Source organism: Rhinoderma darwinii, chromosome 3 (genome assembly GCF_050947455.1).
Source record: "Rhinoderma darwinii isolate aRhiDar2 chromosome 3, aRhiDar2.hap1, whole genome shotgun sequence".
NCBI lineage: Eukaryota > Metazoa > Chordata > Amphibia > Anura > Rhinodermatidae > Rhinoderma > Rhinoderma darwinii.
Genome location: NC_134689.1, coordinates 413,631,811 through 413,657,731, shown reverse-complemented (window position 1 = coordinate 413,657,731; position 25,921 = coordinate 413,631,811). Strand labels below are relative to the sequence as shown.

Here is a 25,921-nt window from a genome sequence, read left to right as displayed (position 1 = left end):
AATTTGAAGAATATATTGGCCCCTAGTCGTATTAACAATCTTAAACCTTCTATTCCCAGAGTTTTACCAGTTTTGAATGGATCCTATAAGTGCAGCCAAGTACGTTGTCTGTGTTGTAATAATATCTCACACCAAAAATTGACCTTCTGTTCCAATACAACCAAAGAAATTTTCCCAATTAAGGCTTTCCTTAATTGTGGTAGTAATTTTGTAATTTACCTCCTTGAGTGTTCGTGCCACTTACAGTACATTGGGAGGACTATCCAATGTTTGAGAAGCAGGATCAACAAACATAGATATAACGTCCTTAAGGGGTTTTTAAAACACAGTGTTTCGAGACACTGTGCTTCATCCCATAACTGCCAGTTTAATAGAATTATCATTACGCCTATTGAGCAAATTCCTTGTGACGTTCCCAACCGGTTCCAAAAACTCAAGCAACGAGAAAATTTTTGGATATTTAAATTATTGACCCTACATCCAAACGGTTTGAATGACATTTCGGAAACTAATCTTGATTAATGCTCCTTTTTATCACATTTACATTTGTGTTTTTTTAGCAGATAGGACTCACCTCTAACTTATATATGTGTACTTAATACTTATATATATAGATTTTTTTGGTAGTATCTGTAGTGAATTTTCCATATTTTACTACACAGGTTAATCGCTGTTGGTACTATGATTATCATCGTGAAGGATGAGCAGTGGTTCTATTAATAGTGATTTCCCTGATTATTCTGGGGTCTGGCTGCCACAGGTTTATAGTAAATTTAATCTTTTTCTCCTCCTGAATCCATTTTTTTACAAATTCGTTTTGATTGCAAGTAATTGTTGAATTACCGCAAAATATCGCTGTTTTGATACAGCATATACTTCTGTATTTTTCTTGAGCTTTTAAACTTTTATCTTTAATCATATTTCAGATTGTCCAAAATAGCCCTCCCTTTCATCCAAATTAATTACTCGACCCCTACATCTTTATATGATGGAATGTTCTTATTTTATTCCATAGGTTAATTACTAGAAATAAAAATATAAATGACATTCAGATCAACTTAATGGTTGATTGTTGTTTTTTCACTGAAATATACACTATTTTTATGGTTTCTACGTCCAGTTGAGTTCCCAGTTATATGGGTTCAATAGCAGTTTTTATGATTTTCACTTATTCAGTTTATTTTCTTTTAATTCGTTTTCATCCTAATTAAATGGTGAATTACCGCGAAATATTGCAAGTACGATACATCGCTAAACTTCTGTATATTTTATTGTGTTTTAGCAACTGTTTAAATTCATTGATATGGACATTAATGTTTTTGCAATTTCCCCCCCCCCTTTGTTTCTTATTGTAAGATCCCATACCGTATTTTTATTTCCACTCTGCCGATTTTAGTTTAAATTAGCATTATATACTATTGGATTACTTTGTGTACCTGTCATATTTGAACTGTTCACAGTGATTACGTCATCTTGCACTTTAACCCTGTCTACATTGGCGGTTTTTTTCTCCCGCGTGGTGTATTTAAGGGCTGTTGTTCAGACTAAAATGTTTGTGGCCTGAGGAAGATGCCGGTGCGGCATTGAAACGCGTAGCCTACAATAAAGTATCAATTCTAAACTACTACTGCATTCGTTCCTGAGTAGCAGCGCCGTATGGGGTCCCGTTTTTTCAAACAAATTACTCATTCACATTGCGGTGGTCCTTCAAAGATTGACCGGCTGGGATCTCGGCAGCAGCACTCATCCATCACTTATCTACCTTTTACCCGCTCCTGACATTTTCACCTGTGGTAAGCCTCCATCTGTCAAACTAAGTTTGTTATTTCTTGGGCTTACTCACACTATGTGGCGCCGTGCTTTTCTCTCTCAAATCTCTATCCAGAGTAAAAAGGAGTCATCTCCTATTTGGCTATTAGAGCTACATTAGTATATATAAATAAATGCTCATAACTTTGCAAATAAACGGTTTTTTTAAAAAAAACAACAAATCACACTGTAGTTATCAGCATCATAGCGCCTATTAGGCTAGTTAGGAAATTGGGAATTGATAAACTGGTGACAGAGTCCATTTAAGGGACTATATACAGGAGTATGTGACAGAAAATAGTATTATAATTGACAGCAAGCAGAGATTTACTAAGGACAGAAGTTGTCCAACCAACCTGATTTGTTTTTATCAAGAGGAAAATAAAAGTCTGGACAAATGGGATGCTGTAGTTATAGTGATTTATACTCTAAATATTGCTCGCTTTTCAGAGTTGTAAGCCAGGGGCACAGCTGGAACCACTATTATTAATGTAATTAATCAGTGATAAAGAGGATGGAATTAAAATAACTCTTTCTATAGGTGACAAACTTTAATATGTTTCTGGAAGTTCTCTTCTTAAAAGAGAACGTTGTGAACAGGACTTGAACCTGTGCAGGGAGACCCCATTGGATTTCAAATCCAACGCCTTAACCACTCGGCCATCACAACTTATGTACCCTGACTGTTAAGACTTCTGGCAACTACACCTAAGGGGCTAGCCTAAAATATGAGATCAGTCTTTTGCTCTGAACTGAGCTGTGTGGTAGGACACCGTGAGAAGAAAAGTGCTTTGGTGCTGTGGCTTAGTTGGTTAAAGCGCCTGTCTAGTAAACAGGAGATCCTGAGTTCAAATCTCAGCAGTGCCTTGCTATTTGTTGCTTTAGTTTATTCACTTGTTTATTATTTAAGTTTACATAACTAAAGTATATGATGAATCAAATTCTTTATAGGCAATTAAAAATCTATCGGGTTTTTCATTGGTGACAGAGACCCCATGAATGTCATTGAGTTTTCTATAAGTAGTAAGTTCAATACAAAGTAATTATAGACCAGTAAGCTTAACATCCATTGTGGGAAAAACTTTTGAAGAGCTCTTAAAGGGACTCTGTTACCAGTTTATCAGGTCCCTAACTCCTAACTAGTCTAATTGGTGCTTTGCTGCTGATAACTACAGGGTGATTTGTAGTAAAAAAAATGTTTATTATTTGCAAAATTATGAGCATTTTCTAAATATGTAATTTAGCCTTTATTAGACATCTGGGAGGTAACAGCAGCAATTCTCCTGAGGTGGAGCTGACTCTCAGCATCTGATGCTGTCCTATCAGCATGAAGTTGCTTCACACACATTGTGAAACTCAAGCTACAGGGAAGGAGGATCAATTCAAACAGCCATATCTCGGGCTGTGGGCCACCTAAAAAAGCAGATTTGGTGGCATTTGAAAGACTGGATTCTACTCTTTCATATGACACCAAAGTCACAGTTCTAGCTGTGACAGAACCGAAGATATCACCTGTTGAAAACACAGTCGGGAATGGACGCAGTGTACTATATGATCACACTGTGTTGCTGGACAGGGAAGGGGGAGAAGTTGTATGCTGATTGGACAGCGTCATACAGAAAACATTAGCTGCCCAGAGTAAAAAGGAGTCATCTCCTATTTGGCTATTAGAGCTACATTAGTATATATAAATAAATGCTCATAACTTTGCAAATAAACGTTTTTTAAAAAAAAACAACAAATCACACTGTAGTTATCAGCATCATAGCGCCTATTAGGCTAGTTAGGAAATTGGGAATTGATAAACTGGTGACAGAGTCCATTTAAGGGACTATATACAGGAGTATGTGACAGAAAATAGTATTATAATTGACAGCAAGCAGAGATTTACTAAGGACAGAAGTTGTCCAACCAACCTGATTTGTTTTTATCAAGAGGAAAATAAAAGTCTGGACAAATGGGATGCTGTAGTTATAGTGATTTATACTCTAAATATTGCTCGCTTTTCAGAGTTGTAAGCCAGGGGCACAGCTGGAACCACTATTATTAATGTAATTAATCAGTGATAAAGAGGATGGAATTAAAACTCTTTCTATAGGTGACAAACTTTAATATGTTTCTGGAAGTTCTCTTCTTAAAATAGAACGTTGTGAACAGGACTGTGCAGGGAGACCCCATTGGATTTCAAATCCAACGCCTTAACCACTCAGCCATCACAACTTATGTACCCTGACTGTTAAGACTTCTGGCAACTACACCTAAGGGGCTAGCCTAAAATATGAGATCAGTCTTTTGCTCTGAACTCAGCATCTGATGCTGTCCTATCAGCATGAAGTTGCTTCACACACATTGTGAAACTCAAGCTACAGGGAAGGAGGATCAATTCAAACAGCCATATCTCGGGCTGTGGGCCACCTAAAAAAGCAGATTTGGTGGCATTTGAAAGACTGGATTCTACTCTTTCATATGACACCAAAGTCACAGTTCTAGCTGTGACAGAACCGAAGATATCACCTGTTGAAAACACAGTCGGGAATGGACGCAGTGTACTATATGATCACACTGTGTTGCTGGACAGGGAAGGGGGAGAAGTTGTATGCTGATTGGACAGCGTCATACAGAAAACATTAGCTGCCCAGAGTAAAAAGGAGTCATCTCCTATTTGGCTATTAGAGCTACATTAGTATATATAAATAAATGCTCATAACTTTGCAAATAAACGTTTTTTAAAAAAAAACAACAAATCACACTGTAGTTATCAGCATCATAGCGCCTATTAGGCTAGTTAGGAAATTGGGAATTGATAAACTGGTGACAGAGTCCATTTAAGGGACTATATACAGGAGTATGTGACAGAAAATAGTATTATAATTGACAGCAAGCAGAGATTTACTAAGGACAGAAGTTGTCCAACCAACCTGATTTGTTTTTATCAAGAGGAAAATAAAAGTCTGGACAAATGGGATGCTGTAGTTATAGTGATTTATACTCTAAATATTGCTCGCTTTTCAGAGTTGTAAGCCAGGGGCACAGCTGGAACCACTATTATTAATGTAATTAATCAGTGATAAAGAGGATGGAATTAAAACTCTTTCTATAGGTGACAAACTTTAATATGTTTCTGGAAGTTCTCTTCTTAAAATAGAACGTTGTGAACAGGACTGTGCAGGGAGACCCCATTGGATTTCAAATCCAACGCCTTAACCACTCAGCCATCACAACTTATGTACCCTGACTGTTAAGACTTCTGGCAACTACACCTAAGGGGCTAGCCTAAAATATGAGATCAGTCTTTTGCTCTGAACTCAGCATCTGATGCTGTCCTATCAGCATGAAGTTGCTTCACACACATTGTGAAACTCAAGCTACAGGGAAGGAGGATCAATTCAAACAGCCATATCTCGGGCTGTGGGCCACCTAAAAAAGCAGATTTGGTGGCATTTGAAAGACTGGATTCTACTCTTTCATATGACACCAAAGTCACAGTTCTAGCTGTGACAGAACCGAAGATATCACCTGTTGAAAACACAGTCGGGAATGGACGCAGTGTACTATATGATCACACTGTGTTGCTGGACAGGGAAGGGGGAGAAGTTGTATGCTGATTGGACAGCGTCATACAGAAAACATTAGCTGCCCAGAGTAAAAAGGATGAGTAATTTGTTTGAAAAAACGGGACCCCATACGGCGCTGCTACTCAGGAACGAATGCAGTAGTAGTTTAGAATTGATACTTTATTGTAGGCTACGCGTTTCAATGCCGCACCGGCATCTTCCTCAGGCCACAAACATTTTAGTCTGAACAACAGCCCTTAAATACACCACGCGGGAGAAAAAAACCGCCAATGTAGACAGGGTTAAAGTGCAAGATGACGTAATCACTGTGAACAGTTCAAATATGACAGGTACACAAAGTAATCCAATAGTATATAATGCTAATTTAAACTAAAATCGGCAGAGTGGAAATAAAAATACGGTATGGGATCTTACAATAAGAAACAAAGGGGGGGGGGGGGAAATTGCAAAAACATTAATGCCCATATCAATGAATTTAAACAGTTGCTAAAACACAATAAAATATACAGAAGTTTAGCGATGTATCGTACTTGCAATATTTCGCGGTAATTCACCATTTAATTAGGATGAAAACGAATTAAAAGAAAATAAACTGAATAAGTGAAAATCATAAAAACTGCTATTGAACCCATATAACTGGGAACTCAACTGGACGTAGAAACCATAAAAATAGTGTATATTTCAGTGAAAAAACAACAATCAACCATTAAGTTGATCTGAATGTCATTTATATTTTTATTTCTAGTAATTAACCTATGGAATAAAATAAGAACATTCCATCATATAAAGATGTAGGGGTCTAAATTAGAGATCTCTACCAACAATCGTTTAGTTCGGTTTGAGAACGAACTAGTAGCAAAAAAAGCCAATAAATTGAAAAGAGACCGATGCGATTATTCCCTTAATCAACTCGGGGATTGGAGAGTGGGGTGCAAACCACCAATCTCCCCACCCACTACAGTACTCAGGCAACCACCACTATCAAAAAATATTCCTCCTAACAGAGTTGCATTTACCACAGATGTACTTCAATATTCGTCTCCTACTTTTGTGAGGTCTTCTAGAAATAACCCGAAATATAGAAGTAATGAAATCCCACACTTAGGGATCAAAAATCCTCAACGTAATTTTAATATGACTGGTTCTACTACTTGCCCCAGCAATGCTAATGGTATCATCACTGAGAATAAGAATCCATCCACATGCTCTCGGTCTACTAGTTCTGGTGGCATTATGTGTCCATCCGATCACCGACTATCAAGCATACCCATTAACGCCTTCAAGTCCACAGATCTTGAGACGGAACTATTGCGTTACAATATAAAGACCGGTGTTTCTTCCCTTAAATGCCCCCCGTCTCCCCATCACAATGACTCAGTCTACACTTTAGATCAGGATAGTAATTCATCATTGATGCAATTGTCTGTGCATAACAATTCTAACGAACAATTTGACCTGTCAGTACATGATGTGGAGTCATCCCTCATTTCTGATGATTCATTTTGTGATGACCGACAGAATATATCAATTCAAAAACCATTAGGCGTTCCCTCTGACCATCCCTCCATATGTATGGACAACACACTTCCCGCTGTTTCTTTTTTAGGGCTCCCGTCCCAATTAACTATGCCTCCAATAACCCCAACATTAAAAAGCAAGGACTGCTTGGTACCGTACATTACGAGTCCCAAAATTCAGACAATAACCAGTTTTTTTCCCACCATTCAAAAAATTTCAACAAAAAGAAAATTAGAAGCAGACAAAGATACAGAGGAAAGAGGGGTGGAAGGAGCCGTAAATCTGTCACTAATCCACTTGCAGTCCAAAAAACAAAGGAACACACAGTGAAACTTTTTAACTTGTCCACCTACAAATTGAATATTTGGGAAACCAGTTTATTGGGAAAAGGGCTTTCCTTTTGCCCAGTAGCCCCTCCCGACACCTTTGAACTCTTCATGGACCTCAATAGGTTTGTCAGGAAGCTGACCCTATCCAGACATTTTTCCATGGCCGATGATTCCTCATTAGCTCCTCCTAAAAATGACTCAGTTGAGAGGATGTCTAGCCAATTGGCTCTAAGTGTGGATGTACATCCCAAATCCAATTTTTATCCAATACATCATCAAGGTCCGTTCCTGGAAATCTTCTCCACACTCGTTGGAAATGAGTTTCGGTTGCTTGATAAACCTCAATTCATGCCAGACAATTTATCCAGTAAAGAGAGAAAAGCTATCAAATCCCTACGGAATAATAAGGAGATTGTGATCCGCTCCGCAGATAAAGGAGGGGGCATCGTTATACAGAACAGGTGTGATTATCTTAGGGAGACCTCCAGAATTTTATCAGACAGTTCATTTTATTTAAGATTGGTGGCTAATCCTCTTTCCTCATATATAGATGAATATAGAACCTTCATAGACGCAGCTTTTTCAGAGGGTTTACTGACCAAAAAAGAAAAGAATTTCCTTAATATGCCATGTCCTAGTTTACCATTTATATATCACTTACCAAAAATACATAAATGTATGAATAATCCTCCTGGCCGTCCTATCATTTCTGGCATTGGATCCCTTACCAGTAATTTGTCACACTATATAGATCTACATCTACAGCCATTTGTATTACAACTACCCTCTTATTTGAGGGATTCCACTCAACTTATTAATGACTTACAAAATCTTTTGACTGTACCCCCCTTATCCAAAGTGTGTTTCTTAACAGCCGACGTCACAGCCCTATATAGCAATATTCCCCATGACAGAGGCCTTGAAGTGATTGAATCGGTCTTAGCTTCGAATCCCAAAATTCCAACTGCACAAATTCTATTTTTAACGAACTGTGTGGAATACATCCTTAAGCACAATGTGTTTAGCTTTGGAAATAATTTTTATAATCAAATAAAGGGCTGTGCCATGGGCTCCAGATTCGCTCCGGCATATGCCAACTTATATATGGGCGAGTTTGAGGATAAACACATTTTTAATGGCCATAATTTTAAGGAACAAATTTTACTCTACAGACGTTTTATAGACGATTTATTTATTGTATGGAAAGGTGAAGAAAAAGAAGCTACTGACTTCATGGAAACATTAAATAGGAACGACTTTGGAATAACTTTCACTTATACTTTCTCCAGTACATGTATTGACTTTCTAGATTTAACTATTGATTTTGATGACATTAACAGGAATTTTAATACCAGAACACACTTCAAAAACGTTGATGTTAATAGCTACATCGATTTCAGAAGTGCCCACTACCCCCCGTGGATTAAAAATGTACCCTTTGGCCAATTTAGGAGAGTGAGGAAGAATTGCTCGTCTGAAATTAATTTTGTAAGGGAATGTGAGGTTTTGGAAAGTAGATTTAAGGAGAAAAATTTCCCTAGACAACTTATTGAAGGTGCACGTTCAAAAGCCGCAGAATTGACCCAAAAGGCCTGTGTTAGCCAAACGAAAAAGACAGAGGATACTACCGATTGCACTAATAAAAATGGAAAAACTAATACCAACAAGATTAAGTTTACAAATAATTTTATTACATCATACAATAGTGGACATAAATTGGTGAGATCTATTTTGTCCAGACATTGGCATATCTTGAGAAATGATCCTTTCCTCAAAAATTCTCTACCTGACAAACCAAATATCACCTTTAGACGGTCAGCTAATTTGAAGAATATATTGGCCCCTAGTCGTATTAACAATCTTAAACCTTCTATTCCCAGAGTTTTACCAGTTTTGAATGGATCCTATAAGTGCAGCCAAGTACGTTGTCTGTGTTGTAATAATATCTCACACAAAAAATTGACCTTCTGTTCCAATACAACCAAAGAAATTTTCCCAATTAAGGCTTTCCTTAATTGTGGTAGTAATTTTGTAATTTACCTCCTTGAGTGTTCGTGCCACTTACAGTACATTGGGAGGACTATCCAATGTTTGAGAAGCAGGATCAACAAACATAGATATAACGTCCTTAAGGGGTTTTTAAAACACAGTGTTTCGAGACACTGTGCTTCATCCCATAACTGCCAGTTTAATAGAATTATCATCACGCCTATTGAGCAAATTCCTTGTGACGTTCCCAACCGGTTCCAAAAACTCAAGCAACGAGAAAATTTTTGGATATTTAAATTATTGACCCTACATCCAAACGGTTTGAATGACATTTCGGAAACTAATCTTGATTAATGCTCCTTTTTATCACATTTACATTTGTGTTTTTTTAGCAGATAGGACTCACCTCTAACTTATATATGTGTACTTAATACTTATATATATAGATTTTTTTGGTAGTATCTGTAGTGAATTTTCCATATTTTACTACACAGGTTAATCGCTGTTGGTACTATGATTATCATCGTGAAGGATGAGCAGTGGTTCTATTAATAGTGATTTCCCTGATTATTCTGGGGTCTGGCTGCCACGGGTTTATAGTAAATTTAATCTTTTTCTCCTCCTGAATCAATTTTTTTACAAATTCGTTTTGATTGCAAGTAATTGTTGAATTACCGCAAAATATCGCTGTTTTGATACAGCATATACTTCTGTATTTTTCTTGAGCTTTTAAACTTTTATCTTTAATCATATTTCAGATTGTCCAAAATAGCCCTCCCTTTCATCCAAATTAATTACTCGACCCCTACATCTTTATATGATGGAATGTTCTTATTTTATTCCATAGGTTAATTACTAGAAATAAAAATATAAATGACATTCAGATCAACTTAATGGTTGATTGTTGTTTTTTCACTGAAATATACACTATTTTTATGGTTTCTACGTCCAGTTGAGTTCCCAGTTATATGGGTTCAATAGCAGTTTTTATGATTTTCACTTATTCAGTTTATTTTCTTTTAATTCGTTTTCATCCTAATTAAATGGTGAATTACCGCAAAATATTGCAAGTACGATACATCGCTAAACTTCTGTATATTTTATTGTGTTTTAGCAACTGTTTAAATTCATTGATATGGACATTAATGTTTTTGCAATTTCCCCCCCCCTTTGTTTCTTATTGTAAGATCCCATACCGTATTTTTATTTCCACTCTGCCGATTTTAGTTTAAATTAGCATTATATACTATTGGATTACTTTGTGTACCTGTCATATTTGAACTGTTCACAGTGATTACGTCATCTTGCACTTTAACCCTGTCTACATTGGCGGTTTTTTTCTCCCGCGTGGTGTATTTAAGGGCTGTTGTTCAGACTAAAATGTTTGTGGCCTGAGGAAGATGCCGGTGCGGCATTGAAACGCGTAGCCTACAATAAAGTATCAATTCTAAACTACTACTGCATTCGTTCCTGAGTAGCAGCGCCGTATGGGGTCCCGTTTTTTCAAACAAATTACTCATTCACATTGCGGTGGTCCTTCAAAGATTGACCGGCTGGGATCTCGGCAGCAGCACTCATCCATCACTTATCTACCTTTTACCCGCTCCTGACATTTTCACCTGTGGTAAGCCTCCATCTGTCAAACTAAGTTTGTTATTTCTTGGGCTTACTCACACTATGTGGCGCCGTGCTTTTCTCTCTCAAATCTCTATCCAGAGTAAAAAGGAGTCATCTCCTATTTGGCTATTAGAGCTACATTAGTATATATAAATAAATGCTCATAACTTTGCAAATAAACGTTTTTTTTAAAAAAAACAACAAATCACACTGTAGTTATCAGCATCATAGCGCCTATTAGGCTAGTTAGGAAATTGGGAATTGATAAACTGGTGACAGAGTCCATTTAAGGGACTATATACAGGAGTATGTGACAGAAAATAGTATTATAATTGACAGCAAGCAGAGATTTACTAAGGACAGAAGTTGTCCAACCAACCTGATTTGTTTTTATCAAGAGGAAAATAAAAGTCTGGACAAATGGGATGCTGTAGTTATAGTGATTTATACTCTAAATATTGCTCGCTTTTCAGAGTTGTAAGCCAGGGGCACAGCTGGAACCACTATTATTAATGTAATTAATCAGTGATAAAGAGGATGGAATTAAAATAACTCTTTCTATAGGTGACAAACTTATGTTTCTGGAAGTTCTCTTCTTAAAATAGAACGTTGTGAACAGGACTTGAACCTGTGCAGGGAGACCCCATTGGATTTCAAATCCAACGCCTTAACCACTCGGCCATCACAACTTATGTACCCTGACTGTTAAGACTTCTGGCAACTACACCTAAGGGGCTAGCCTAAAATATGAGATCAGTCTTTTGCTCTGAACTGAGCTGTGTGGTAGGACACCGTGAGAAGAAAAGTGCTTTGGTGCTGTGGCTTAGTTGGTTAAAGCGCCTGTCTAGTAAACAGGAGATCCTGAGTTCAAATCTCAGCAGTGCCTTGCTATTTGTTGCTTTAGTTTATTCACTTGTTTATTATTTAAGTTTACATAACTAAAGTTTATGATGAATCAAATTCTTTATAGGCAATTAAAAATCTATCGGGTTTTTCATTGGTGACAGAGACCCCATGAATGTCATTGAGTTTTCTATAAGTAGTAAGTTCAATACAAAGTAATTATAGACCAGTAAGCTTAACATCCATTGTGGGAAAAACTTTTGAAGAGCTCTTAAAGGGACTCTGTTACCAGTTTATCAGGTCCCTAACTCCTAACTAGTCTAATTGGTGCTTTGCTGCTGATAACTACAGGGTGATTTGTAGTAAAAAAAATGTTTATTATTTGCAAAATTATGAGCATTTTCTAAATATGTAATTTAGCCTTTATTAGACATCTGGGAGGTAACAGCAGCAATTCTCCTGAGGTGGAGCTGACTCTCAGCATCTGATGCTGTCCTATCAGCATGAAGTTGCTTCACACACATTGTGAAACTCAAGCTACAGGGAAGGAGGATCAATTCAAACAGCCATATCTCGGGCTGTGGGCCACCTAAAAAAGCAGATTTGGTGGCATTTGAAAGACTGGATTCTACTCTTTCATATGACACCAAAATCACAGTTCTAGCTGTGACAGAACCGAAAATATCACCTGTTGAAAACACAGTCGGGAATGGACGCAGTGTACTATATGATCACACTGTGTTGCTGGACAGGGAAGGGGGAGAAGTTGTATGCTGATTGGACAGCGTCATACAGAAAACATTAGCTGCCCAGAGTAAAAAGGAGTCATCTCCTATTTGGCTATTAGAGCTACATTAGTATATATAAATAAATGCTCATAACTTTGCAAATAAACGTTTTTTTAAAAAAAACAACAAATCACACTGTAGTTATCAGCATCATAGCGCCTATTAGGCTAGTTAGGAAATTGGGAATTGATAAACTGGTGACAGAGTCCATTTAAGGGACTATATACAGGAGTATGTGACAGAAAATAGTATTATAATTGACAGCAAGCAGAGATTTACTAAGGACAGAAGTTGTCCAACCAACCTGATTTGTTTTTATCAAGAGGAAAATAAAAGTCTGGACAAATGGGATGCTGTAGTTATAGTGATTTATACTCTAAATATTGCTCGCTTTTCAGAGTTGTAAGCCAGGGGCACAGCTGGAACCGCTATTATTAATGTAATTAATCAGTGATAAAGAGGATGGAATTAAAATAACTCTTTCTATAGGTGACAAACTTTAATATGTTTCTGGAAGTTCTCTTCTTAAAATAGAACGTTGTGAACAGGACTTGAATCTGTGCAGGGGGACCCCATTGGATTTCAAATCCAACGCCTTAACCACTCGGCCATCACAACTTATGTACCCTGACTGTTAAGACTTCTGGCAACTACACCTAAGGGGCTAGCCAAAAATATGAGATCAGTCTTTTGCTCTGAACTGAGCTGTGTGGTAGGACACCGTGAGAAGAAAAGTGCTTTGGTGCTGTGGCTTAGTTGGTTAAAGCGCCTGTCTAGTAAACAGGAGATCCTGAGTTCAAATCTCAGCAGTGCCTTGCTATTTGTTGCTTTAGTTTATTCACTTGTTTATTATTTAAGCTTACATAACTAAAGTATATGATGAATTAAATTCTTTATAGGCAATTAAAAATCTATCGGGTTTTTCATTGGTGACAGAGACCCCATGAATGTCATTGAGTTTTCTATAAGTAGTAAGTTCAATACAAAGTAATTATAGACCAGTAAGCTTAACATCCATTGTGGGAAAAACTTTTGAAGAGCTCTTAAAGGGACTCTGTTACCAGTTTATCAGGTCCCTAACTCCTAACTAGTCTAATTGGTGCTTTGCTGCTGATAACTACAGGGTGATTTGTAGTAAAAAAAATGTTTATTATTTGCAAAATTATGAGCATTTTCTAAATATGTAATTTAGCCTTTATTAGACATCTGGGAGGTAACAGCAGCAATTCTCCTGAGGTGGAGCTGACTCTCAGCATCTGATGCTGTCCTATCAGCATGAAGTTGCTTCACACACATTGTGAAACTCAAGCTACAGGGAAGGAGGATCAATTCAAACAGCCATATCTCGGGCTGTGGGCCACCTAAAAAAGCAGATTTGGTGGCATTTGAAAGACTGGATTCTACTCTTTCATATGACACCAAAATCACAGTTCTAGCTGTGACAGAACCGAAGATATCACCTGTTGAAAACACAGTCGGGAATGGACGCAGTGTACTATATGATCACACTGTGTTGCTGGACAGGGAAGGGGGAGAAGTTGTATGCTGATTGGACAGCGTCATACAGAAAACATTAGCTGCCCAGAGTAAAAAGGAGTCATCTCCTATTTGGCTATTAGAGCTACATTAGTATATATAAATAAATGCTCATAACTTTGCAAATAAACGTTTTTTTTAAAAAAACAACAAATCACACTGTAGTTATCAGCATCATAGCGCCTATTAGGCTAGTTAGGAAATTGGGAATTGATAAACTGGTGACAGAGTCCATTTAAGGGACTATATACAGGAGTATGTGACAGAAAATAGTATTATAATTGACAGCAAGCAGAGATTTACTAAGGACAGAAGTTGTCCAACCAACCTGATTTGTTTTTATCAAGAGGAAAATAAAAGTCTGGACAAATGGGATGCTGTAGTTATAGTGATTTATACTCTAAATATTGCTCGCTTTTCAGAGTTGTAAGCCAGGGGCACAGCTGGAACCACTATTATTAATGTAATTAATCAGTGATAAAGAGTATGGAATTAAAATAACTCTTTCTATAGGTGACAAACTTTAATATGTTTCTGGAAGTTCTCTTCTTAAAATAGAACGTTGTGAACAGGACTTGAATCTGTGCAGGGGGACCCCATTGGATTTCAAATCCAACGCCTTAACCACTCGGCCATCACAACTTATGTACCCTGACTGTTAAGACTTCTGGCAACTACACCTAAGGGGCTAGCCAAAAATATGAGATCAGTCTTTTGCTCTGAACTGAGCTGTGTGGTAGGACACCGTGAGAAGAAAAGTGCTTTGGTGCTGTGGCTTAGTTGGTTAAAGCGCCTGTCTAGTAAACAGGAGATCCTGAGTTCAAATCTCAGCAGTGCCTTGCTATTTGTTGCTTTAGTTTATTCACTTGTTTATTATTTAAGCTTACATAACTAAAGTATATGATGAATTAAATTCTTTATAGGCAATTAAAAATCTATCGGGTTTTTCATTGGTGACAGAGACCCCATGAATGTCATTGAGTTTTCTGTAAGTAGTAAGTTCAATACAAAGTAATTATAGACCAGTAAGCTTAACATCCATTGTGGGAAAAACTTTTGAAGAGCTCTTAAAGGGACTCTGTTACCAGTTTATCAGGTCCCTAACTCCTAACTAGTCTAATTGGTGCTTTGCTGCTGATAACTACAGGGTGATTTGTAGTAAAAAAAATGTTTATTATTTGCAAAATTATGAGCATTTTCTAAATATGTAATTTAGCCTTTATTAGACATCTGGGAGGTAACAGCAGCAATTCTCCTGAGGTGGAGCTGACTCTCAGCATCTGATGCTGTCCTATCAGCATGAAGTTGCTTCACACACATTGTGAAACTCAAGCTACAGGGAAGGAGGATCAATTCAAACAGCCATATCTCGGGCTGTGGGCCACCTAAAAAAGCAGATTTGGTGGCATTTGAAAGACTGGATTCTACTCTTTCATATGACACCAAAATCACAGTTCTAGCTGTGACAGAACCGAAGATATCACCTGTTGAAAACACAGTCGGGAATGGACGCAGTGTACTATATGATCACACTGTGTTGCTGGACAGGGAAGGGGGAGAAGTTGTATGCTGATTGGACAGCGTCATACAGAAAACATTAGCTGCCCAGAGTAAAAAGGAGTCATCTCCTATTTGGCTATTAGAGCTACATTAGTATATATAAATAAATGCTCATAACTTTGCAAATAAACGTTTTTTTTAAAAAAAAAAAACAAATCACACTGTAGTTATCAGCATCATAGCGCCTATTAGGCTAGTTAGGAAATTGGGAATTGATAAACTGGTGACAGAGTCCATTTAAGGGACTATATACAGGAGTATGTGACAGAAAATAGTATTATAATTGACAGCAAGCAGAGATTTACTAAGGACAGAAGTTGTCCAACCAACCTGATTTGTTTTTATCAAGAGGAAAATAAAAGTCTGGACAAATGGGATGCTGTAGTTATAGTGATTTATACTCTAAATATTGCTCGCTTTTCAGAGTTGTAAGCCAGGGGCACAGCTGGAACCGCTATTATTAATGTAATTAATCAGTGATAAAGAGGATGGAATTAAAATAACTCTTTCTATAGGTGACAAACTTTAATATGTTTCTGGAAGTTCTCTTCTTAAAATAGAACGTTGTGAACATGACTTGAATCTGTGCAGGGGGACCTCATTGGATTTCAAATCCAACGCCTTAACCACTCGGCCATCACAACTTATGTACCCTGACTGTTAAGACTTCTGGCAACTACACCTAAGGGGCTAGCCAAAAATATGAGATCAGTCTTTTGCTCTGAACTGAGCTGTGTGGTAGGACACCGTGAGAAGAAAAGTGCTTTGGTGCTGTGGCTTAGTTGGTTAAAGCACCTGTCTAGTAAACAGGAGATCCTGAGTTCAAATCTCAGCAGTGCCTTGCTATTTGTTGCTTTAGTTTATTCACTTGTTTATTATTTAAGCTTACATAACTAAAGTATATGATGAATCAAATTCTTTATAGGCAATTAAAAATCTATCGGGTTTTTCATTGGTGACAGAGACCCCATGAATGTCATTGAGTTTTCTATAAGTAGTAAGTTCAATACAAAGTAATTATAGACCAGTAAGCTTAACATCCATTGTGGGAAAAACTTTTGAAGAGCTCTTAAAGGGACTCTGTTACCAGTTTATCAGGTCCCTAACTCCTAACTAGTCTAATTGGTGCTTTGCTGCTGATAACTACAGGGTGATTTGTAGTAAAAAAAATGTTTATTATTTGCAAAATTATGAGCATTTTCTAAATATGTAATTTAGCCTTTATTAGACATCTGGGAGGTAACAGCAGCAATTCTCCTGAGGTGGAGCTGACTCTCAGCATCTGATGCTGTCCTATCAGCATGAAGTTGCTTCACACACATTGTGAAACTCAAGCTACAGGGAAGGAGGATCAATTCAAACAGCCATATCTCGGGCTGTGGGCCACCTAAAAAAGCAGATTTGGTGGCATTTGAAAGACTGGATTCTACTCTTTCATATGACACCAAAATCACAGTTCTAGCTGTGACAGAACCGAAGATATCACCTGTTGAAAACACAGTCGGGAATGGACGCAGTGTACTATATGATCACACTGTGTTGCTGGACAGGGAAGGGGGAGAAGTTGTATGCTGATTGGACAGCGTCATACAGAAAACATTAGCTGCCCAGAGTAAAAAGGAGTCATCTCCTATTTGGCTATTAGAGCTACATTAGTATATATAAATAAATGCTCATAACTTTGCAAATAAACGTTTTTTAAAAAAAAACAACAAATCACACTGTAGTTATCAGCATCATAGCGCCTATTAGGCTAGTTAGGAAATTGGGAATTGATAAACTGGTGACAGAGTCCATTTAAGGGACTATATACAGGAGTATGTGACAGAAAATAGTATTATAATTGACAGCAAGCAGAGATTTACTAAGGACAGAAGTTGTCCAACCAACCTGATTTGTTTTTATCAAGAGGAAAATAAAAGTCTGGACAAATGGGATGCTGTAGTTATAGTGATTTATACTCTAAATATTGCTCGCTTTTCAGAGTTGTAAGCCAGGGGCACAGCTGGAACCGCTATTATTAATGTAATTAATCAGTGATAAAGAGGATGGAATTAAAATAACTCTTTCTATAGGTGACAAACTTTAATATGTTTCTGGAAGTTCTCTTCTTAAAATAGAACGTTGTGAACAGGACTTGAATCTGTGCAGGGGGACCTCATTGGATTTCAAATCCAACGCCTTAACCACTCGGCCATCACAACTTATGTACCCTGACTGTTAAGACTTCTGGCAACTACACCTAAGGGGCTAGCCAAAAATATGAGATCAGTCTTTTGCTCTGAACTGAGCTGTGTGGTAGGACACCGTGAGAAGAAAAGTGCTTTGGTGCTGTGGCTTAGTTGGTTAAAGCGCCTGTCTAGTAAACAGGAGATCCTGAGTTCAAATCTCAGCAGTGCCTTGCTATTTGTTGCTTTAGTTTATTCACTTGTTTATTATTTAAGCTTACATAACTAAAGTATATGATGAATTAAATTCTTTATAGGCAATTAAAAATCTATCGGGTTTTTCATTGGTGACAGAGACCCCATGAATGTCATTGAGTTTTCTATAAGTAGTAAGTTCAATACAAAGTAATTATAGACCAGTAAGCTTAACATCCATTGTGGGAAAAACTTTTGAAGAGCTCTTAAAGGGACTCTGTTACCAGTTTATCAGGTCCCTAACTCCTAACTAGTCTAATTGGTGCTTTGCTGCTGATAACTACAGGGTGATTTGTAGTAAAAAAAATGTTTATTATTTGCAAAATTATGAGCATTTTCTAAATATGTAATTTAGCCTTTATTAGACATCTGGGAGGTAACAGCAGCAATTCTCCTGAGGTGGAGCTGACTCTCAGCATCTGATGCTGTCCTATCAGCATGAAGTTGCTTCACACACATTGTGAAACTCAAGCTACAGGGAAGGAGGATCAATTCAAACAGCCATATCTCGGGCTGTGGGCCACCTAAAAAAGCAGATTTGGTGGCATTTGAAAGACTGGATTCTACTCTTTCATATGACACCAAAATCACAGTTCTAGCTGTGACAGAACCGAAGATATCACCTGTTGAAAACACAGTCGGGAATGGACGCAGTGTACTATATGATCACACTGTGTTGCTGGACAGGGAAGGGGGAGAAGTTGTATGCTGATTGGACAGCGTCATACAGAAAACATTAGCTGCCCAGAGTAAAAAGGAGTCATCTCCTATTTGGCTATTAGAGCTACATTAGTATATATAAATAAATGCTCATAACTTTGCAAATAAACGTTTTTTTAAAAAAAACAACAAATCACACTGTAGTTATCAGCATCATAGCGCCTATTAGGCTAGTTAGGAAATTGGGAATTGATAAACTGGTGACAGAGTCCATTTAAGGGACTATATACAGGAGTATGTGACAGAAAATAGTATTATAATTGACAGCAAGCAGAGATTTACTAAGGACAGAAGTTGTCCAACCAACCTGATTTGTTTTTATCAAGAGGAAAATAAAAGTCTGGACAAATGGGATGCTGTAGTTATAGTGATTTATACTCTAAATATTGCTCGCTTTTCAGAGTTGTAAGCCAGGGGCACAGCTGGAACCGCTATTATTAATGTAATTAATCAGTGATAAAGAGGATGGAATTAAAATAACTCTTTCTATAGGTGACAAACTTTAATATGTTTCTGGAAGTTCTCTTCTTAAAATAGAACGTTGTGAACAGGACTTGAATCTGTGCAGGGGGACCTCATTGGATTTCAAATCCAACGCCTTAACCACTCGGCCATCACAACTTATGTACCCTGACTGTTAAGACTTCTGGCAACTACACCTAAGGGGCTAGCCAAAAATATGAGATCAGTCTTTTGCTCTGAACTGAGCTGTGTGGTAGGACACCGTGAGAAGAAAAGTGCTTTGGTGCTGTGGCTTAGTTGGTTAAAGCACCTGTCTAGTAAACAGGAGATCCTGAGTTCAAATCTCAGCAGTGCCTTGCTATTTGTTGCTTTAGTTTATTCACTTGTTTATTATTTAAGCTTACATAACTAAAGTATATGATGAATCAAATTCTTTATAGGCAATTAAAAATCTATCGGGTTTTTCATTGGTGACAGAGACCCCATGAATGTCATTGAGTTTTCTATAAGTAGTAAGTTCAATACAAAGTAATTATAGACCAGTAAGCTTAACATCCATTGTGGGAAAAACTTTTGAAGAGCTCTTAAAGGGACTCTGTTACCAGTTTATCAGGTCCCTAACTCCTAACTAGTCTAATTGGTGCTTTGCTGCTGATAACTACAGGGTGATTTGTAGTAAAAAAAATGTTTATTATTTGCAAAATTATGAGCATTTTCTAAATATGTAATTTAGCCTTTATTAGACATCTGGGAGGTAACAGCAGCAATTCTCCTGAGGTGGAGCTGACTCTCAGCATCTGATGCTGTCCTATCAGCATGAAGTTGCTTCACACACATTGTGAAACTCAAGCTACAGGGAAGGAGGATCAATTCAAACAGCCATATCTCGGGCTGTGGGCCACCTAAAAAAGCAGATTTGGTGGCATTTGAAAGACTGGATTCTACTCTTTCATATGACACCAAAATCACAGTTCTAGCTGTGACAGAACCGAAGATATCACCTGTTGAAAACACAGTCGGGAATGGACGCAGTGTACTATATGATCACACTGTGTTGCTGGACAGGGAAGGGGGAGAAGTTGTATGCTGATTGGACAGCGTCATACAGAAAACATTAGCTGCCCAGAGTAAAAAGGAGTCATCTCCTATTTGGCTATTAGAGCTACATTAGTATATATAAATAAATGCTCATAACTTTGCAAATAAACGTTTTTTTAAAAAAAACAACAAATCACACTGTAGTTATCAGCATCATAGCGCCTATTAGGCTAGTTAGGAAATTGGGAATTGATAAACTGGTGACAGAGTCCATTTAAGGGACTATATACAGGAGTATGTGACAGAAAATAGTATTATAATTGACAGCAAGCAGAGATTTACTAAGGACAGAAGTTGTCCAACCAACCTGATTTGTTTTTATCAAGAGGAAAATAAAAGTCTGGACAAATGGGATGCTGTAGTTATAGTGATTTATACTCTAAATATTGCTCGCTTTTCAGAGTTGTAAGCCAGGGGCACAGCTGGAACCGCTATTATTAATGTAATTAATCAGTGATAAAGAGGATGGAATTAAAATAACTCTTTCTATAGGTGACAAACTTTAATATGTTTCTGGAAGTTCTCTTCTTAAAATAGAACGTTGTGAACAGGACTTGAATCTGTGCAGGGGGACCTCATTGGATTTCAAATCCAACGCCTTAACCACTCGGCCATCACAACTTATGTACCCTGACTGTTAAGACTTCTGGCCAGTACACCTAAGGGGCTAGCCAAAAATATGAGATCAGTCTTTTGCTCTGAACTGAGCTGTGTGGTAGGACACTGTGAGAAGAAAAGTGCTTTGGTGCTGTGGCTTAGTTGGTTAAAGCACCTGTCTAGTAAACAGGAGATCCTGAGTTCAAATCTCAGCAGTGCCTTGCTATTTGTTGCTTTAGTTTATTCACTTGTTTATTATTTAAGCTTACATAACTAAAGTATATGATGAATCAAATTCTTTATAGGCAATTAAAAATCTATCGGGTTTTTCATTGGTGACAGAGACCCCATGAATGTCATTGAGTTTTCTATAAGTAGTAAGTTCAATACAAAGTAATTATAGACCAGTAAGCTTAACATCCATTGTGGGAAAAACTTTTGAAGAGCTCTTAAAGGGACTCTGTTACCAGTTTATCAGGTCCCTAACTCCTAACTAGTCTAATTGGTGCTTTGCTGCTGATAACTACAGGGTGATTTGTAGTAAAAAAAATGTTTATTATTTGCAAAATTATGAGCATTTTCTAAATATGTAATTTAGCCTTTATTAGACATCTGGGAGGTAACAGCAGCAATTCTCCTGAGGTGGAGCTGACTCTCAGCATCTGATGCTGTCCTATCAGCATGAAGTTGCTTCACACACATTGTGAAACTCAAGCTACAGGGAAGGAGGATCAATTCAAACAGCCATATCTCGGGCTGTGGGCCACCTAAAAAAGCAGATTTGGTGGCATTTGAAAGACTGGATTCTACTCTTTCATATGACACCAAAATCACAGTTCTAGCTGTGACAGAACCGAAGATATCACCTGTTGAAAACACAGTCGGGAATGGACGCAGTGTACTATATGATCACACTGTGTTGCTGGACAGGGAAGGGGGAGAAGTTGTATGCTGATTGGACAGCGTCATACAGAAAACATTAGCTGCCCAGAGTAAAAAGGAGTCATCTCCTATTTGGCTATTAGAGCTACATTAGTATATATAAATAAATGCTCATAACTTTGCAAATAAACGTTTTTTTAAAAAAAACAACAAATCACACTGTAGTTATCAGCATCATAGCGCCTATTAGGCTAGTTAGGAAATTGGGAATTGATAAACTGGTGACAGAGTCCATTTAAGGGACTATATACAGGAGTATGTGACAGAAAATAGTATTATAATTGACAGCAAGCAGAGATTTACTAAGGACAGAAGTTGTCCAACCAACCTGATTTGTTTTTATCAAGAGGAAAATAAAAGTCTGGACAAATGGGATGCTGTAGTTATAGTGATTTATACTCTAAATATTGCTCGCTTTTCAGAGTTGTAAGCCAGGGGCACAGCTGGAACCGCTATTATTAATGTAATTAATCAGTGATAAAGAGGATGGAATTAAAATAACTCTTTCTATAGGTGACAAACTTTAATATGTTTCTGGAAGTTCTCTTCTTAAAATAGAACGTTGTGAACAGGACTTGAATCTGTGCAGGGGGACCTCATTGGATTTCAAATCCAACGCCTTAACCACTCGGCCATCACAACTTATGTACCCTGACTGTTAAGACTTCTGGCCAGTACACCTAAGGGGCTAGCCAAAAATATGAGATCAGTCTTTTGCTCTGAACTGAGCTGTGTGGTAGGACACTGTGAGAAGAAAAGTGCTTTGGTGCTGTGGCTTAGTTGGTTAAAGCACCTGTCTAGTAAACAGGAGATCCTGAGTTCAAATCTCAGCAGTGCCTTGCTATTTGTTGCTTTAGTTTATTCACTTGTTTATTATTTAAGCTTACATAACTAAAGTATATGATGAATCAAATTCTTTATAGGCAATTAAAAATCTATCGGGTTTTTCATTGGTGACAGAGACCCCATGAATGTCATTGAGTTTTCTATAAGTAGTAAGTTCAATACAAAGTAATTATAGACCAGTAAGCTTAACATCCATTGTGGGAAAAACTTTTGAAGAGCTCTTAAAGGGACTCTGTTACCAGTTTATCAGGTCCCTAACTCCTAACTAGTCTAATTGGTGCTTTGCTGCTGATAACTACAGGGTGATTTGTAGTAAAAAAAATGTTTATTATTTGCAAAATTATGAGCATTTTCTAAATATGTAATTTAGCCTTTATTAGACATCTGGGAGGTAACAGCAGCAATTCTCCTGAGGTGGAGCTGACTCTCAGCATCTGATGCTGTCCTATCAGCATGAAGTTGCTTCACACACATTGTGAAACTCAAGCTACAGGGAAGGAGGATCAATTCAAACAGCCATATCTCGGGCTGTGGGCCACCTAAAAAAGCAGATTTGGTGGCATTTGAAAGACTGGATTCTACTCTTTCATATGACACCAAAATCACAGTTCTAGCTGTGACAGAACCGAAGATATCACCTGTTGAAAACACAGTCGGGAATGGACGCAGTGTACTATATGATCACACTGTGTTGCTGGACAGGGAAGGGGGAGAAGTTGTATGCTGATTGGACAGCGTCATACAGAAAACATTAGCTGCCCAGAGTAAAAAGGAGTCATCTCCTATTTGGCTATTAGAGCTACATTAGTATATATAAATAAATGCTCATAACTTTGCAAATAAACGTTTTTAAAAAAAAACAAACAAATCACACTGTAGTTATCAGCATCATAGCGCCTATTAGGCTAGTTAGGAAATTGGGAATTGATAAACTGGTGACAGAGTCCATTTAAGGGACTATATACAGGAGTATGTGACAGAAAATAGTATTATAATTGACAGCAAGCAGAGATTTACTAAGGACAGAAGTTGTCCAACCAACCTGATTTGTTTTTATCAAGAGGAAAATAAAAGTCTGGACAAATGGGATGCTGTAGTTATAGTGATTTATACTCTAAATATTGCTCGCTTTTCAGAGTTGTAAGCCAGGGGCACAGCTGGAACCGCTATTATTAATGTAATTAATCAGTGATAAAGAGGATGGAATTAAAATAACTCTTTCTATAGGTGACAAACTTTAATATGTTTCTGGAAGTTCTCTTCTTAAAATAGAACATTGTGAACAGGACTTGAATCTGTGCAGGGGGACCTCATTGGATTTCAAATCCAACGCCTTAACCACTCGGCCATCACAACTTATGTACCCTGACTGTTAAGACTTCTGGCAACTACACCTAAGGGGCTAGCCAAAAATATGAGATCAGTCTTTTGCTCTGAACTGAGCTGTGTGGTAGGACACCGTGAGAAGAAAAGTGCTTTGGTGCTGTGGCTTAGTTGGTTAAAGCACCTGTCTAGTAAACAGGAGATCCTGAGTTCAAATCTCAGCAGTGCCTTGCTATTTGTTGCTTTAGTTTATTCACTTGTTTATTATTTAAGCTTACATAACTAAAGTATATGATGAATCAAATTCTTTATAGGCAATTAAAAATCTATCGGGTTTTTCATTGGTGACAGAGACCCCATGAATGTCATTGAGTTTTCTATAAGTAGTAAGTTCAATACAAAGTAATTATAGACCAGTAAGCTTAACATCCATTGTGGGAAAAACTTTTGAAGAGCTCTTAAAGGGACTCTGTTACCAGTTTATCAGGTCCCTAACTCCTAACTAGTCTAATTGGTGCTTTGCTGCTGATAACTACAGGGTGATTTGTAGTAAAAAAAATGTTTATTATTTGCAAAATTATGAGCATTTTCTAAATATGTAATTTAGCCTTTATTAGACATCTGGGAGGTAACAGCAGCAATTCTCCTGAGGTGGAGCTGACTCTCAGCATCTGATGCTGTCCTATCAGCATGAAGTTGCTTCACACACATTGTGAAACTCAAGCTACAGGGAAGGAGGATCAATTCAAACAGCCATATCTCGGGCTGTGGGCCACCTAAAAAAGCAGATTTGGTGGCATTTGAAAGACTGGATTCTACTCTTTCATATGACACCAAAATCACAGTTCTAGCTGTGACAGAACCGAAGATATCACCTGTTGAAAACACAGTCGGGAATGGACGCAGTGTACTATATGATCACACTGTGTTGCTGGACAGGGAAGGGGGAGAAGTTGTATGCTGATTGGACAGCGTCATACAGAAAACATTAGCTGCCCAGAGTAAAAAGGAGTCATCTCCTATTTGGCTATTAGAGCTACATTAGTATATATAAATAAATGCTCATAACTTTGCAAATAAACGTTTTTTTAAAAAAAACAACAAATCACACTGTAGTTATCAGCATCATAGCGCCTATTAGGCTAGTTAGGAAATTGGGAATTGATAAACTGGTGACAGAGTCCATTTAAGGGACTATATACAGGAGTATGTGACAGAAAATAGTATTATAATTGACAGCAAGCAGAGATTTACTAAGGACAGAAGTTGTCCAACCAACCTGATTTGTTTTTATCAAGAGGAAAATAAAAGTCTGGACAAATGGGATGCTGTAGTTATAGTGATTTATACTCTAAATATTGCTCGCTTTTCAGAGTTGTAAGCCAGGGGCACAGCTGGAACCGCTATTATTAATGTAATTAATCAGTGATAAAGAGGATGGAATTAAAATAACTCTTTCTATAGGTGACAAACTTTAATATGTTTCTGGAAGTTCTCTTCTTAAAATAGAACGTTGTGAACAGGACTTGAATCTGTGCAGGGGGACCTCATTGGATTTCAAATCCAACGCCTTAACCACTCGGCCATCACAACTTATGTACCCTGACTGTTAAGACTTCTGGCCAGTACACCTAAGGGGCTAGCCAAAAATATGAGATCAGTCTTTTGCTCTGAACTGAGCTGTGTGGTAGGACACTGTGAGAAGAAAAGTGCTTTGGTGCTGTGGCTTAGTTGGTTAAAGCACCTGTCTAGTAAACAGGAGATCCTGAGTTCAAATCTCAGCAGTGCCTTGCTATTTGTTGCTTTAGTTTATTCACTTGTTTATTATTTAAGCTTACATAACTAAAGTATATGATGAATCAAATTCTTTATAGGCAATTAAAAATCTATCGGGTTTTTCATTGGTGACAGAGACCCCATGAATGTCATTGAGTTTTCTATAAGTA

At 37.6% G+C, this 25,921-nt stretch overlaps 13 non-coding genes across 13 annotated transcripts; 11 read left to right on the top strand and 2 right to left on the bottom strand.

Annotated features, from left to right (window-relative positions):
- Positions 1-2,397: 2,397 nt before the first annotated feature.
- TRNAS-UGA (transfer RNA serine (anticodon UGA)) lies at positions 2,398-2,479 on the bottom strand. The gene has a single exon. It is a non-coding gene; the product is annotated as a tRNA-Ser (tRNA).
- A 123-nt stretch (positions 2,480-2,602) lies between these two features.
- TRNAT-AGU (transfer RNA threonine (anticodon AGU)) lies at positions 2,603-2,676 on the top strand. Its single transcript has one exon. It is a non-coding gene; the product is annotated as a tRNA-Thr (tRNA).
- An 8,768-nt stretch (positions 2,677-11,444) lies between these two features.
- Positions 11,445-11,526, bottom strand: TRNAS-UGA (transfer RNA serine (anticodon UGA)). The gene has a single exon. It is a non-coding gene; the product is annotated as a tRNA-Ser (tRNA).
- A 123-nt stretch (positions 11,527-11,649) lies between these two features.
- Positions 11,650-11,723, top strand: TRNAT-AGU (transfer RNA threonine (anticodon AGU)). The gene has a single exon. It is a non-coding gene; the product is annotated as a tRNA-Thr (tRNA).
- Positions 11,724-13,209: 1,486 nt separating this feature from the next.
- On the top strand, positions 13,210-13,283 carry TRNAT-AGU (transfer RNA threonine (anticodon AGU)). The gene has a single exon. It is a non-coding gene; the product is annotated as a tRNA-Thr (tRNA).
- A 1,486-nt stretch (positions 13,284-14,769) lies between these two features.
- Positions 14,770-14,843, top strand: TRNAT-AGU (transfer RNA threonine (anticodon AGU)). Its single transcript has one exon. It is a non-coding gene; the product is annotated as a tRNA-Thr (tRNA).
- Positions 14,844-16,331: 1,488 nt separating this feature from the next.
- TRNAT-AGU (transfer RNA threonine (anticodon AGU)) lies at positions 16,332-16,405 on the top strand. The gene has a single exon. It is a non-coding gene; the product is annotated as a tRNA-Thr (tRNA).
- A 1,486-nt stretch (positions 16,406-17,891) lies between these two features.
- On the top strand, positions 17,892-17,965 carry TRNAT-AGU (transfer RNA threonine (anticodon AGU)). The gene has a single exon. It is a non-coding gene; the product is annotated as a tRNA-Thr (tRNA).
- A 1,486-nt stretch (positions 17,966-19,451) lies between these two features.
- Positions 19,452-19,525, top strand: TRNAT-AGU (transfer RNA threonine (anticodon AGU)). Its single transcript has one exon. It is a non-coding gene; the product is annotated as a tRNA-Thr (tRNA).
- A 1,486-nt stretch (positions 19,526-21,011) lies between these two features.
- Positions 21,012-21,085, top strand: TRNAT-AGU (transfer RNA threonine (anticodon AGU)). Its single transcript has one exon. It is a non-coding gene; the product is annotated as a tRNA-Thr (tRNA).
- A 1,486-nt stretch (positions 21,086-22,571) lies between these two features.
- TRNAT-AGU (transfer RNA threonine (anticodon AGU)) lies at positions 22,572-22,645 on the top strand. Its single transcript has one exon. It is a non-coding gene; the product is annotated as a tRNA-Thr (tRNA).
- Positions 22,646-24,131: 1,486 nt separating this feature from the next.
- TRNAT-AGU (transfer RNA threonine (anticodon AGU)) lies at positions 24,132-24,205 on the top strand. Its single transcript has one exon. It is a non-coding gene; the product is annotated as a tRNA-Thr (tRNA).
- Positions 24,206-25,691: 1,486 nt separating this feature from the next.
- Positions 25,692-25,765, top strand: TRNAT-AGU (transfer RNA threonine (anticodon AGU)). Its single transcript has one exon. It is a non-coding gene; the product is annotated as a tRNA-Thr (tRNA).
- The last annotated feature ends 156 nt before the right edge of the window (positions 25,766-25,921 follow it).